This window comes from Phocoena phocoena, chromosome 6 (assembly GCF_963924675.1).
Source record: "Phocoena phocoena chromosome 6, mPhoPho1.1, whole genome shotgun sequence".
In the NCBI taxonomy this organism is placed as follows: Eukaryota; Metazoa; Chordata; class Mammalia; order Artiodactyla; family Phocoenidae; genus Phocoena; species Phocoena phocoena.
In genome coordinates this window covers 92,873,270-92,885,492 of record NC_089224.1, presented here as the reverse complement: position 1 = coordinate 92,885,492, position 12,223 = coordinate 92,873,270, and positions in this window count along the sequence as shown.

The following is a 12,223-nucleotide window of genomic DNA, read 5'->3' as shown; positions in this document are numbered from 1 at the left end:
TTTGGCTTCATGAGTCCACAGAGTCAGCAGCCATGGACTGTCAATTGCAGCAGATTCTTCCAAAATGTTCTCCTATGTGAATTGCCTTTTCCCACTGGAACAATGTGTCTTAGAGACTTTTCCATGTTAATGTACAGCACTACCTCATTATTTCTATTGGCTACACAGATTGCTAAATCGTGGATGTATGATTGTATATTTAACCATGCCCCAACAATGTATGAGAGAATCCATTTCCCCATACTCTCGTCGACACTTACCTTTGACTTTTTACATTTAAGTAGAATAAAGAGGGTATGTCGTTGTTTTAATTTACATGTATTCCACTCTTACTATTGGTAATGAGAATTTTTCAGGTGTTTCTTATTCATTTTCCTCTTCTGTGGCTTTTGTCCATTTTCCTCTTAGGTCATTTTTCTTTTTCTTATTAATTTATAGGAGTTTTAAAAACTACTCTGGTTGTAAACAATTTATATCATTGGTCCATTGTATATTTTGCAAATATTTTCTGTGTAGAACAGCTCTACTACCTAGCCATAGTGATTGCTTCAGAAATGGGCTTAGGGCTCAAGCTGGTTTACGGCTCAAGGTCTCCATGGTATTTTACTGGACCTAATACAAAATAAGCTCCTCTTTCTTAGATCACCGCCTGTGAGGACCAGGAAAGCCAAGGTTGTGGGAGGTTTCATGCTTCATTAACAAGAAGTAGTGTGCAAAGCTAGAACGATCCATTGGATTTCCTTGTTTTTGAAATTAATAAATTCCTTTTTATTTTTTTTGCTTGGCTAATATGAATTCGATTCCTTAAATTGCAATCAAAGTAATCCTGATGTAATTTTAATAGAAGAGATATAAATTTGGTGTGGTTTCTGCTGTGAGGATACCCTGCGAATGCTACGTACTTCGTGGGAAACTTTGACATTAACAGATGAGCACTTTTTTTTTTATGTGAAATTTAGGAATCAGCAGGACGAACAGAGTGGCTGTGGTTCCCATAAGCAACGCTAGGGAAAGCACAGGGTTTCAGAGATGTGGGTGACTATAGATTTATGAGCTCAAGTTAAGCTCAGGATCACCACCAGCTGTTAATAAAGGGAAGTCCAAGGTGTGATTCAAGGGGCCTCTATTCTAATGTCCAGGAGGAGGATTTGGGAGTGACCACTCTCCATCCTCTTCCCCTTTCCCCTAAAGTATAGAACAAGCACTGATGGTGCCCATTTTGAATCCAACAGGAATTGTACCCTCTAGACCAGTGACCCCAGGAAATTATCCCCTACTTCAAATTCTACCACAACCTGAGCCTGAAGGTGACAACAGTACTGTGCGAAGCTAAGGGGAAACAAAAGTCTGTTGAGGGAAATCCAGAATGTGTGGCTGAGGGCTGGTTTAAAATGAATCACTCTATTTCTGTTTTGCATAGAAGTTCATTTGTATCATTTTTTTTTTAGATTCCACATATAAGTGATATCCTACGATATTTGTCTTTGTCTGCCTTACTTAGTATGATCATCTCTAGGTCCATCCATGTTGCTGCAAATGGCATTATTTCATTCTTTTTGACGGCTGAGTAATATTCCATTGTATAAATAAACCACATTTAAAAAATGATACACATGAACTTACGTGCAAAACAGAAATAGACCAACAGACACAGAAAACAAACTTATGGTTACCAAAGGGGAAGTGGGGGAGGAATAAATATAGGAGTTTGGGATTAACAGATGCAAACTATTATATATTCAATGGATAAACAACAAGGACCTATTGTATAGCACAGGGAAATATACTCAATATTTTGAAATAACCTATAAGGAAAAAGAATCTGAAAAATATATATATATATATGTATGTATGTATAACTGAATCACTTTTCTGTATATCTGAAACTAACACAACATTGTAAATCAATTATACTTCAATTGAAATAAATAAATAAAATGAATCGACTGTTGGCTAAGAGAAGCCCCTGGAGAGTGTGGCTTAGGCATGGACGCTGCAGCAGCTCCCAAAGTGTAGCAGCTGGAGGTCGTCAGCCAATTATGGTCCTTGCAGCAGTTTCTTGGAACCTGGATAGAAAATGGCCTTCCATCCTGTAATACAAGCAAACCTATTCCTTGTAAAGCAGGCTCATTCAGCCACAGAGAGTGGAGACTGGGTGCCAGCCAGTTATTTGGCTTCTTTCTTGGGCATGTGGAGAGTAAATGGGGCTGATGGCCAGTCTTCCCTTCAGTAAAATGCACTCAGTCACCAGGTAAGCTTGTCTTGCCACCTCTGGTATCTCTGCTTCTTCATCTCAAGAGCTGGCCACGAGAGCAAGGAGCACCACGCTGAGCCATATCTTGGGCTTGATGCCAGAATTCAACCATACAGCGGCTGATGAGACCGGCCCCATTCCTGCTGGAGTCAGCACATCCCCCAGTGAGTGCCGCTGGTCTGCACCCTGCTCTCATGCATCTGCTGAGGCTTGGCAAGGAGCCCCTTCTAATTATCACAAAGGGCAATGACCTGGTTCTCTGCCTCACAGGTCGGCAGACAGTGGTTCAGAAATGCCACATGGATTGCCCTCTCCAGAAAATTCCTGGGAAGTCAAAGGGATATTCTAGAGTTCTATTTTTTACAAATGGATTTAATGTCTGATTAAATATTAGGATGGCAATTAGAGATACATCAATATTCTGGGAACATATACCTTGTAAAATTGGGAGGGACTCTTCAAATGTTTATTCAATGAATGGATGAATTATATTAACTACCTACTGTATGCTGAACATTCAGCAGGGATCAGTGGAGCAGGAAACAATGTCTGGTGATAGAGTGAATATTATACAATAACATTAATAATTAACTAAGTTATACTCTGGAGAGATACATTGTACTGTGAAATTATATAAGAACTGAGCCTGACCTACTCTGAGGGCTCAAGAAATGCTTCTCTGAGAAGATGGTAGTGAGGCTTAAACCCTGCAGGATAAGTAAAAGTCAGACAACTAAACTAGGGACGTCTGGGAGTGGACCATAACAGGTAGTGGAAGAAGAATGTGGAAATGACCCAGAACATGAAGGATGTGATGTGATGGAAAGAAAAAGGGTCAGTGTGTTTGGAGTATAGAAAGTGAGGGTAAAACCTACAGAGGCAGGTAGAGGAGGTCATTCAGGATCTTGTATATTTCAGTAAGAACTTCATTCTAAGAGCAGGAATAACTCATGGGAATGTAGATCACAAATAAAGCTATAAAAGTGAATCAGCTATGCTAAGGGGAGAGTGTAGAAGGACAGGAAGCCCTAGAACTGAGCCATGAAACATCCCACCCTTTAAAATTCAGTAGAACATAAAGAGCTAGAGAAAGAGATTGATAAGGAACAGCTAGCGAGATAGAAAAAAACGGATAGAGTGTCACAAGAGGGAAGGGAAGGGAAGAGAGCGTTTCCAGAAGGAGAGCCTACTTTCCAGGACTGTTCTGAATGCTACTGAGAGGTCAAGTAAGAAGGAACGGAAAGGTTTCCATTGAATTTAGCAACATAGAAGTAATTAATGACGTTGATAAAGGGCAGTCTCAGGAAACAGTGGAGAATGAGGTGAGAAATCAGAGTGGTATAGAGAGATGGGAGAGTGAATAAGAGGTGTGAAAATGGAGGCAGTATGGAAATATGATTCAAGAAGAGTGACTGGAGGGAGAGGCTGGATGAAGACAGAATTGATTTTTCATTTATTTTGAAGGTGTGCTGTGAAGGATCCCGTAGAAAGAAAAGAGGTTAAAGACACAGGAGAGAAAAGAGATAATAGACAATTCACGGTCTCAAGGAAACCAGGTGGATAGGATCTTGTAATAGAAGATGATGAGGATAAGTAGGGGAATTTTTGGCAGGAACGGCAAAGAGTTTACTGAGCCCTCATCTGTTGACTTCTATCATCTCTATCAGGTAGAAGATGAGGTTGGAGAAGATTTAAAACAGTAACTCTGGAGAAGAAGAGAACACACTGCTGAGATTGTTCAGTATAGAGTCATACTGATTCTCATATACCCTGGTGTAATTTTTTTTCTCTACCAATTCTCAGCTTTCCACATAACGGATGTTGAACTGTTAGGTTTATTTGGGGGAGGGGGGAAGGAAAGGGTATTTGTCAGTGATATATTAACCCAAGGAAGCAGCATTCCAGAAGAGACAATGAAGTGTAATGGTAGGAAGCAAAGTGGATGTATTGCGTTAGAGATAGTCCATAAACCAGTGATGATACTGGCAGGACAAAGAAGGTAGGAAGTGGACAATGGGAGCAAGCAATGAAAAGCGTGGATTCAGGGATGGGGGTAGGTTTAAACCAGTTTAGGAGTTCATATTGGGAACACAGCCCACGACCCGGGGCCATTTTGCTTATGTGTAGAGTTAAGCTCATTTCTCAGAGTGGAGACCAGCTCTGTAGCTGTTGCCATTCACACGAGGGGCAATGAGGTTGTAACAGTGTAGATGGAGAGAAAAGGATAGATTTAGACAAGTATGGAAAGGTGAATCAGAAGGATTTGTTCATAAAGACAGATTTCCAACTGGAAAAATTGAGTGAATATAGAAAATGGAGTATTGTATGCTAGCAGGAATTTCCAACAGGTAAATGTATATCTTATATATCTCAGGATGCTGTTTGGGTCCCAAAACAAAATAGATGGCCCCCGTCCAAAATAGATGGTTCGTGCCCCGGTCCGGGAAGATCCCACATGCCGTGGAGCAGCTGGGCCCGTGAGCCATGGCTGCTGAGCCTGCGCGTCCGGAGCCTGTGCTCCGCAGTGGGAGGGGCCACAACAGTGAGAGGCCCGCGTACCGCCAAAAAAAAAACTAAACATACTCATAACAGATTACCATCTGATCCAGCAATTGCACTCCTTGGTATTTACCCAAAGGAGTTGAAAACTTATGTCCACACAAAAATTTGCACACAGATGTTTATAGCAGCTCTATTCATAATTGTCAAAAGTTGGAAGCAACCAAGTTGTTCTTCAGTAGGTGAGTGGATAAATAAATTGTGGTACATCCAAACAATGAAATATTATTCAGTGCTAAAAAGAAATGAGCTATCAAGCCATGAAAAGACATGGAGGAAACATAAATGCATATTACTAAGAGAAAGAAGTCAATCTGAAAAGGCTACATACCGTATGATCCAACTATGTGATATTCTAGAAAATGCCCAGCTATAGAGATGGTAAAAAGATCAGTGGTTTTGAGGGGCAGGGAAAGAAGGGAAAAGATGAGTAGGCAGAGCACAGAGGAATTTTAGGGCAGTGAAAATACTCTGTATGATAGAATCATGATGGATATATGTCATTATACATCTGTCCAAACCCATATAATGTATGACACCAAGATTGAACCCTAAGGTAAACTATGAACTATGATCATTATGACGTGTCAATGTAAGCATCCTTGCTAAAAAACATACCATTCTGGTGAGTGATGTTGATATTGAGACAGGTATGCATGTGTGGGGCAGGGGGTGTATGGGAAATCTCTGTACCTCCTTCTCAATTTTGTTGTAAACCTAAAACTGCTCTAAAAATATAAAGGCTTTTTTAAAAAAGAGTTTATGTAAAGAGTCAATACAATGATAGTATTCATGTTTTTATAAAAGTTTTATTATAAATATTGAAAAATTATGACAACTACAGGTGTCCTTTTATGACCAAGAACTAGTCCTAAAAACATCTTTGCAAGGAAGGCATTATACTCTATAGTGAAGTTGTTTTGTTTTAATTCAGTATTTGAATTATGTTTGAATTATGTTCCTATGTTTCTGTGAGTTTTGGTAGGAGGAAAGTCTATGCTGTCCCTACAAAAGCTAAGAAAAGTGAATACTTACTCTTGTGAACCTGCTAGCTGGGTATGGTAAGTGACCTAAGCTCAGACAATCAGACGTCTTTGCTGGGACTGTGAATCTGGAGCAAGTGTCACAAAGAAAGAGGTAGTTAGAATTCACGCCAGTGGTGGTGGCATCAAGCGTTCAGTGGCAGTGGTGCCAAGGGCAGCATGCAGCCATGGCAGTGCCTTAGCAGTATCCAGTGTCTAGCGATGGCAGTGCCAGTGCCCAGCGTTCAGCTGCAGAGCTGTGTCATCCTGACCAGGCTGTTCCTCTGCTGAGATCGTCGTCCAAGTGCTTGCCACCTGACTGCCTTAGGTTCCTGCCTAGCTCTTCAGTGTTCCCCAGGATTCCACAAGCTACCCAATATCCTTCCCCCAAGTTCCCTTTCTCTTAAATAAACCAGTCATTTGTTGTTGATTGCAACAATAAATGTCTATTTTGCAGAAAGGAAAATTAAAGCTTTGAAAGGTTGAAAATGTGTCCAAAGTTTTGTAACTAGTAAATGGAGGCAGAATTCTAATACAGGTCTGTCTGGCTTCTAAATATTATTCCCGCCCATCCCAGCCCCCAAACCACTGCATCTACAATGTGGATACAGTATAGCTTCATATGACAGGTGGGTGTTTTAATGGCCAAACAAGCGTAGAGGTTGAACTAGTCAAGGTAAGTGGTGATTTTATCTTCTCTGATGAATACAGACTGAGAAATCAGAGAAACGGCAAACGTGGTTATACAGTGACTCTGGAAGAAGGATGGGGATGGCACATGCTGTCCCAAGATCACATTGGACATGTCCTGCTGTATGAAGGTGAGTCATCTGGGGTTCTTTACAAATTGGTGTGAACAGTCATAGTAAGCAGGCTGGCTTAGAAGGTGACCCAAGATGTATACATGACTGCAGATGAGATCAGTCAGATTTTTGGTGGGACTTAGCCAATAAATTTGGGAGGCAGGTAAGTACATGCCTCCTCCCCTCTGGGACCAAAACTAACTTCCTCAGCAGGCAAAACTTAAATATTCCTGAACTTCTAGGAGACCAGATGGTTCGTGCAGGGCTTTCCTCCAAGTCACTGTTTCCCTTCTACTTCCTGGTGCCTATTCAAACCAAACCAAACCAACCAACAAACAAACCCCAAAACCTCAGTACTTACTGCCTTCAAACTTAATCTCATCCTGCAAAGTATTCCAGTTTTCTATGGAGATGCAGGAGGTAATGACTTACCTGTAAGAGCCAGAGATGATAGCATCAGGAATTACTGGCCCTAGAAACCTAGAGTTTCTCCACCGAATTACTGTCATTTGTGTTCATTTGTGTCATTTGTGTTCATTGCTTTTGCCATTCACAGGATTGTGAATGGGAGACTTAATTATTGGATTTTAACTACTTAGCCTACTGTCATCAATATTGACCATGAATTTCTTGTGCGTCTACCTATCTTGGTGTATGAAAGAAACCAAGAGCAATTATCAGTTAGTTAGCCATTAATAAATAATAAACTGTGACCTGCCTTCACTGGATCAAGCTTGCTTTAATTTGGTTTTTTATAAAAACTCACATTTCCTCCAAGCGTCATGTAGCCTAAACAACGAGATGTTTGCCCAAGTTGTTTTTTCGGAAACTTGGAGTCAGCTGTGTCCCGTTTGCGCTTAATCCTGAAAAGACTGGCTGGGACCGCTGACCCTCCAACTGGGCGTGCGCGGGTGTCCGCTCAGTGACCTTTTGACGTCAGAGGGCCAGGAGCTCCACCCTCAGAACATGCTGGTACCACTCTTCTGGAGGTGCGGCGGGTGAAGAAGCCGGTAGCTTAGTTGCACCTGTGCAGAACTAGGAGTGCCTCAGCTGTTTATTATCTCCAATCACCTTTCCCCACGCCCCAGCTTTATCCCATAAATATCGCGAGCCCTTCAACCTTGCCAACGCGGACTTGAGATTCGCTCACTCATTTCCTCGTTTGGCTGCCTCGTGGATAAACCCTTCCGCTGCTTCAAACTTTGGCGTCTCAGGGTCTGGCTTGCTGCACCCCCGGTGAGTGAACCTGGTTCGGTGATATTAACACCTAAGATGTCAGGCAAGTATACAAACGGTGGACAGGTTTGGGGGGTTTGTTTTCTTCTTAGTGTATAGAAGCCTGTATTTCCCCCTCCACCGGGACCTCAGTTTTACATCAGTCCTATGTATGTACCCTTAGTTCAGGTAATCTTGCTTAGAGCTAGAGATCTAGACCCTAAAGGAGAACTACTTGTAATAGTGTTTCATTTACTCCTAACGGCAGTTTGTGAAGAAGAAAAAGCAAGGCACAGTTTTAGCAGAACTATTGCCCCCCGAGATAATGTGTGGTCTCTACATTTAAGGAAAACCCAGTGAAATTCCAGTAGTATTTTTGGAAGTAGGAGAACTAATTTTTAGGATGCATATATGGAAACTAAATAAGCAAAAATGATCAAGGAAAGTTGTTGAAAAAATAGACTAACAAGGGGTAATTTGCCTAGCAAATGTTGAAACACATTGTAAAAGCTATAATAATTAAAATAGTGTAGTACTAGGCTATAAATCGATGGAAATTGAATAAATGATAGATGACATTTTAAATCAGTGGGAAAAGATAACTTCTATCAACTGGTTAGCCATCTAAAAAATTAATTATCTATATACCTCATAGATTACACCAAAGTAAAAAATTATGTATGTTCCTCATATATTACACCAAAGTAAAATTCTAAAACAATTGAAAGTAGTAGAAGAACGCATGAAAAAAATACATGTGTATATTCTTGTGGGAAAAGTCATATGATACAAAACCTACAAGTCATATAAGGATGAATACATTTGACTACATAAAGTTTTCACATCTACCTTGGAAAACGTATTGCCAAAAGGCAACTATCAAAAAGGAAAAAAAAAACCTTCCTAAGATAATAGATATCTTAGTATGTATCTTACTTGAATTTTCCTCAGCATATGACAATATTGGCCAGTTGTTTTTACTCGAAGTTCTTTTTCACTTGGCTTTTCTGCATGGTGTTCTTTCTTGTTATTTTTTGTTGTCACCCTCATAAAACCGTTTCTTTCCCATGTAGAATTAAAATTATTTTTTCCCAACATTAAGTCCTTGGCATTCCTCTTTGGCACACATTCTAAGAGTGGCTTTAGCCATTATACAGTATTAGACAACATCTATACATGTATGCCTCCTACACCTGTATCTTTGAATTAAATCTCTCTTTTGGAGACACCTGCATATGTGGTCACCTACCTGGCTGCCCCACGGCAACTGAAAGTTGACAGTTGAGATACAATATTTTAAATCTTAAAACCATTTAATATTCAACTAGAATTAACAGTGAGATCAGAGAGGACAGAAAACCTTCAAACTTTGCTTTTTCTCCGCATCACTGCAAGGGGCTCTTTAAGATGAAAATGTCATTTACAGACCATATCTCCATAATGGCTCTCTATGGTTCTCATCTGAGCTAAAATAGTTCTGGAAACCCACATATCTCCAGAAACTAGACCTAGTTCCAAACTCATAAATGAAGGTGCCAGTGGGAAAGTTGGAGGATACGTGTTTCCTCTTATTGGTGAGTTCTATGAAGGCAAGTACTTGAGAATAATGACTGGCGTATGGAATGTGTTTAATAAATAAGAGTTGAACATAAATTAATAACTTTTTCAAGTTGATGTGGCTCTAAATTGCCTGTAAAACGTGATTTTCAATGTTAAAGTTTCCTTAGAGTAAGTTAGTAACAGACCAAGAACTAGTCCTGTACAGCTGTCTGTATCTTTAAGTAAGACAGTCTCGGTTGTTTGTCCCCTATACGCCCCAATCCCTGTATGGTAGTGGGACAGAAGGTGTTATGATTTCAGAGCTGATTAAATCTGATACAAAACCTTTTCCCAAAGCTCTCAAGACCTGGAGTCTAAATTTCTACCGACCAAAAGATCTGTCTTCATTTAAATGAATCCAAGATCCTAGTAACAGAGGAAATTGGTCCTAAGGCCCTACAGCATCAGTATGTCCAATACCAAACTCATCATCTTCCCTGAAATGTGGGAATTCCTTTATCTCTTGTTTCGGTCAATATCACGGTCTTCTACTCAGCTTCTCAAGCTATTAAGCTGTGAATCATCCCTGACACCCTTTTTTCCCCCTGAACCTTAAATTGAATGTGAATCTTATCAGATTTACATTCTGAAGGCCTTTCTAGTTTGTCCCTTTCTCAGTGCCCTCACTGCCTTACTTTAAGCCCTCTTTAATTTATTGTCTGTTCACTACAGCAGGCCCCTAATGGGTCTGCCAATCATTTCTCTCCACCAATGTCAGAGTTCCTTCTAGTATACAAATTTGGCCACTTTGTTCTCCTGCCCAGAATGTTTTATGGCTTCCCACTGTTTTGGGGGGTAAACTCCACACTCCCTAGCATGGCAAACCTCTGTTCACCTCTCCCCCTCTTGTCTCATCCTCCCTTCCTCACACTCTTTGAGGAGTAACTGTAGTGCCTTGAAATCACCACATTCTTTCTGGCCTCTCTACCTTTTTTTTTTTTTTGCGGTACGCGGGCCTCTCACTGCTGTGGCCTCTCCTGTTGCGGAGCACAGGCTCCGGACGCGCAGGTTCAGCGGCCATGGCTCACGGGCCCAGCCGCTCCGCAGCACGTGGGATCCTCCTGGACCAGGGCACGAACCCGCGTCCCCCTCATCAGCAGGCAGACTCCCAACCACTGCGCCACCAGGGAAGCCCCCCTCTCTGCCTTTTAACGTGGCTTCCTTTCCGCTGAAATATAACTCTTCTGCTTTTTTTTCTAGCCGGTCACGGCTTGTCCTTCAAGATTCCACCCGGTTCTTACCTCCCTAAGAAGTCTCGTTTGATGACTCGACCCAGGTAGGATGCCCTCTTCTCTGTTCTCATCAGTGCTCCTACCCTGTGCACCCCTCTCTCTGTATATCACAACACACTGTACAATAGATTCTTACCTGCTCTTGAATGTGAGCTTATCGAAGGCTGATTTTTGTATCTTTTATCTTTGTGATGCCTGTGCCTAGCAGAGTTCCTGACGTATTGTACCCCTGGTACCTATTTTATGATGAGAGAGGAATCAATGAAACAATATCCTCCTTTCTCCCTAGGAATTTTAGGCCTTGGCGGTGGATTCTTTTGACACGGGAGTGAAGCATTAAAAGGGATTTCCTTGGCTTACTTTCATAGGCTGTATTTTTTTTTCCTTTCCTCCAGAGGAGCATTTGGAGTGTTAGGTCATGCAGAATTGCATTTTGCAGCTTGGGGAAATGATGGTTTGAAGGCATACTCAACACTGGAGAGAAAACAGGACTGGAGTCATAGGGCTGTATGCTTGAAGTCTATGCTTTTGGTAGAGAAGAAAGATAATCTGTTACTGTATTTACCCAGATCATTAGGGAAAAAAATGGCAGACAGGAATCCTGGGCATATCCTGTGTACAGGAAAAGAGTGAATTTGATTTGGGCGTTCTCTGGCCTTTATCATTTGGGAAGCTGAGGGTAGTGGTAAGCAAATGTCCTCCTTCAGTTGCTCTTATAATAAAACTAGTACCTGAGTGCCCTGTAAGCTGCCCCTCTGTATTGTCATCTCTTCTGCTTTCCTCAATCTTAAACTTCATCCAGAGTTTCCTGAGACAGAGAGGCACAGAGAAGACCATAAACCATCATTTAAGCCCCTTAAAAGGATGACAGAGTCATCCCTGTTTCTCACCACCTGTCTCCTTCCTTCTTCCTCATCATCATAACTGGTGTGTTCCAGATTCCTACCACATATTCCTCAAAAACATTAGATCTGTTTTCAGGGGACTGTGGAAAAGATTGGAGAACACTGAACTAGACCACCTCCAAAGGAAACATCCCATTTTAAAAGCTTTATTTCTCAATTTAGTTCCAACCATCAGCACTGTTTACATATTCTGACCATGCCTTAGAGACGTACAATTCTATTCAGTTCAACAGGTCTTTGCGAGGCCTCATCCCAGGCACTGGAATCCAAAAGAAACATCGACAACTGCTTCCACTAGGCCATGTGGCAATGTAAGGAGAGAAGCTCTTGGCAGGGCTGGGAGCACTGCCCGAACAGTGGGGGAGTGTTTTGACAGCCTCTTAGATAGTCCCCAAACGTGGAGTGCCCTTTTGTAATCCCCTTTCCTTGAGTGTGGTCTGGATTTAATGACTCACTTCTAATGAATAAAACACAGCAGAAGCAGTGGTATGTCACCTCCGATATTAGGTTATAAAAAGACTGCTCCTTCATCTGGGATATTAGAACAACAGGCCTTGGTGAGGTAGAAGGAGGAACAAAAATGATGTTCAGGGTTTTAGATTGAATACCTGGATGGACGGGGAGTCATTTACTA